At 26.3% G+C, this 4,186-nt stretch overlaps 1 long non-coding RNA gene across 1 annotated transcript in view; it reads left to right on the top strand.

Annotated features, from left to right (window-relative positions):
• Positions 1-4,142, top strand: part of LOC110265552 — a 12,561-nt gene extending 8,419 nt beyond the window's left edge. The window contains exons 2-3 of the long non-coding RNA XR_002351708.1: positions 149-154; positions 3,966-4,142. This is a non-coding gene — a long non-coding RNA (uncharacterized LOC110265552). The remainder of the gene's footprint in view (positions 1-148; positions 155-3,965) is intronic.

The raw sequence follows: 4,186 nt of genomic DNA, 5'->3' as shown, positions 1-4,186 counted from the left end.
ACCCAAACAAAATGCAATATTATTTATATATTAAAAATTAATTATTAAATTTTAGAATAACAATTATATCTCAAAATTTCTCCTCATCTCTATATCCATTTTTGTATATGGCAGCAAAATGTTCCTCCACATTTTTATTTTTCACTAGGAAAATGTAACCCCTCTGGATGAGTACGAAAATTATTTGGTAGTTGATTTTTAGTGTATAGTTAAAGGTAATTGTTATCCACACTTCATTTTCTGTAAAAAATAAAATCAAAAGAAATAGGCATGCATTTACTCCTAATAATTTATTGTTGAACTTTTAGGGGAGATATCAAATTTAATTTGTCATGCGTCCAACTTTACCTTTTAATTACTTTTTGAATGCGTGAGCTTTCTTCCATTGAAAAATTTTCATCAAAATCTCTGAATTTCTTGCAAGTTATAATTATTTCGAAGTTGCCAAGCTTTGATGATATGATATATATGTCATATGTAAGTATGTATTCTTTGAACTGATTCTCACAATTTGTCCACATCCACGCCTATATATTCATAAAAGAGAAATTTTTTCAAAGTTGTGATATGGATGTATTGAATCCATGATTCATTATTGGTTTTTATATAGCTACCCACTATCAATAATGGTTTGCTATATTAGGTTAATTATCATCACTTTTTTTCTATAAGAACTTGCATTGCTTCTATCTCGTCATCATTATTATTATGCATGTGCTTTTGTAAGGTATTAATTTTTAGAATCAATTGTCAAATATTTACTAGATTGTGGACATATCTAAATAGAAGAAGAATCAACCAATTTTTAAACATCATCAAGGCTTGCCTAGCTAACCATCAAAAAACTAAAAAAAAAAATCCAAAAAAGAAAGAAAACAGTTAAATAAATTGGGATATAATAGACATTATTTATGCTATGGTTATTGCTCTCTACAATTTGAATAAACTTAGCCGCTAAGGTTTGGCCTAAAAGGAAAGAAGCATACGCATTATATTCTCCGAAGGATTTCGTTGAAGTAATATGTTGTCAGAAGTATGAAAAATAATTAAGAAAAAAAATGAAAGATATAGAAATTTTTTTTGATAATTTCAATATAACATTATTGTATATTTGTTTTACGATAATATTAAAAAGACAAAAAAAAAACAGTTAGAATTTGTTTTATTTAATATTTATTAATTATTATAATAATTAATAAATATTAAATAAAACAAATTCTAACTGTTTTTTTTTTGTCTTTTTAATATTATCGAAAAAAAAATATACAATAATGTTATATTGAAATTATCAAAAAAAATTTCTATATCTTTCATTTTTTTTCTTAATTATTTTTCATACTTCTGACAACATATTACTTCAACGAAATCCTTCGGAGAATATAATGCGTATGCTTCTTTCCTTTAATATACTTAATCAATATTTTTAGAACATAAAATAGCAAAAATTTTTAATTAATTTCTCCTCTTGATTATGACTTTTGAACGGAATTTTCTTGATATACTAAACAAAGAAAATATATTTCTTAATTTTGATACGTTGATGATATAATACTTTTACATTGATAAAACGTAAAGATCAAATTTTTTTAGCAAATAATTAGCCCATAAATAAAAAAAAATGAGAGGCAAATATGGTTTGAGTTATTATTACAAAAAAAATGATGGCTGATTAATAAGGAAAAAATTGATTTACTAACTGAATTGATTTATATTTAATATTTTCATTTTCACATCAATCATCAATGTACACAAAAATTAATAATAAACCAAAGGTTAACCTTATTATATCTAAAGATTTAAATAGGTTCAACATCAACCTATAACCTACTAAGTTGAATATATGTGTGAGTTAAATTAAAATAGAAAAAGTATAAGTAGATAATAAAAAAATTAAATAATATGAATAATGGATATATTGAATGTTTAATTTTTTTTTGGGGTTTTTCGTCGGATGTTCAATTTACTAAGTGTGCGGATAGTTATTTTAATATTAAGATTTAGATGGATAATTTGGGATGTAGTGTATTTTTATTTTATTAGACTAATTTTAAAACCCATTATTCATATTGTTCACAAAAATTATTATCTACCTATCAAGTCTAATAAAATATTACAGCAAGTTATTACTAATTACCAATTCTCTCCATCTCAAGCATAGCACTCCTAAAATTTAAGTCTGTTTTATGGCCACTTTGAGAATGATCCTTCTTTAAATTTGGGATGTGCAATCTCATTAATCAAGCAAACATATGCTGGTACTGATTGGTATTTATTAATTAAAAGCCGAATTTTTTTAAAACCAATAAAATAAATATTATTATAAGGTGAATTCTACCCAACCCCCTCTAAAATAACATGTAAGTTATCCTTCATGATATGTCACATTTTAATTGGTCATTACTTAACTATAGTTGGGTTATTTTGTAATTTATTATTTGAGATGGGTAATTGTATAATTTCTTAAAATATTAAAATTTTACCCCATTAATTGAAGCACGTTCTCTAGAGAAAATAAACAAAAAAAAATTAGCAGTGTATTCAATTTACAGACGAAATAAGATGAGAGTTGTATCAATAGGAGTTGAAATTAGTGGATCAGTTACATGAAACTTTAAGGTCTATTAAGCTAGCACATGATAAGTAAGATAGAGTTGTTTGGAAGTTTGACAAGGAAGGTATTTTTTCAACTAACAATTTTGTGCAGGTAATACAGTCAGAAATCCTTCCGGAGGAAGTTACCAGCTATAGTTTCACCAGAACCATTTGGAAAGGTTTGGTTCCACCACGGGTGGAGTTGTTTATTTGGTTTACGCTGATAGGGAGAGTTAATACCAAAAAAAGATTGCATAGACTGGGAATTGTTCAACATGGTGATAACATATACGTGTTGTGTAAAAAAGACGTTGAATTTATATATCACTTGTTTTTGGGTTGTGAGTTTACTTGGCAGGTGTGGTGTCGATAGCTATCTGACTTTGGGAGTTCGTGGTCTATTCCGGGCTCACTAAAGGAACACTTTGAGAGCTGGACAGGTGTTGCTCACAAGAAAGGAGACCGCAACAAGTGGCTCATATGTTTCTTCTCTGTTATTTGGAACATTTGGCTAGAGAAGAACAGGCAGATTTTTAACAACACAGAAGGAGGTGCTGAGGAGGTGTTTCGTAAATCTATAATCTGTTATAGGAAATAGTGTAATTTAGATCCCTTCTGTTGTTGAAAGCAATGTCAGAAATAACACTAGAGACAATTTTCTGGTCATATTTTTATAGGTTCCTTGTTTGTTAGCTTTCTCACTCTATTTTTTGTGTTGAACTCTGTTGTTAAAAAAAAAAAGACACTATAATCCTTCTTAACATATTCAATCTATGAAAAAAACGAGATATATGTATAAAAAACTCGTCTATAATGATCATATTTATATAAAATACTTCATATATATAGACTTGCCGACAGATGAGTTCATTTTCTAAAATTTCCAAACTTTTCCAACTTTCTTTTCTGTAGAGAAATTTTGTTTCATTAGATCTTTTCGTTGGGTTTTAGTTTATTGACGATGATGCAAACATGTGCATGTGTTGAGAATATTGATTGGTTGAATACGATTACACATATTGTTGGAACATTTAACCATGAGATTGATAACCAAATTAGTTGATTATTTTAATATTATTGTTGTTAGACTGATTTTGTTAGTTTATATTAGATAATAATAATTGTAGTTTAGTTTATATATTTATGTTATTGTTATTAGACTGATTTTATTAATTTAGGTTAGATAAGAATAATTTTAAAAAATATAACTGTTAGAATATCTTACTTAATAACTTTATTAATTTGAATTAGTTAGACTTTTTGTAACATAATGAAACATCATTAGAAAAAGTTTATTTAATTTATTTTATTCAATTTGAAAAAATCGACATGATTAAGTAGGATGATTTTTTAATATTTTTTGTATAAAAAAGTATAGGTAGACAATGAAAATATTAAATAATATGAATAATGGATATATTGGAGGTTCATTTTACTAGGTGTGCGGATGGTTATTCTAATATTAAGATTTAGGTGAGTAATTTAAAAGTGTAGTGTGTTTTGATTTGATTGGTAATTGTTCATATTATTCAAAAAAGTTATTGGTTATCTAACATCTCTCTTTTTGTATTTGTTTTAATTTACAAAACCAAAA

This window comes from Arachis ipaensis, chromosome B08 (assembly GCF_000816755.2).
Source record: "Arachis ipaensis cultivar K30076 chromosome B08, Araip1.1, whole genome shotgun sequence".
Taxonomy (NCBI): domain Eukaryota; kingdom Viridiplantae; phylum Streptophyta; class Magnoliopsida; order Fabales; family Fabaceae; genus Arachis; species Arachis ipaensis.
The sequence above is the reverse complement of the archived record's forward strand: the minus strand, read 5'-3'. Positions and strand labels throughout refer to the sequence as shown.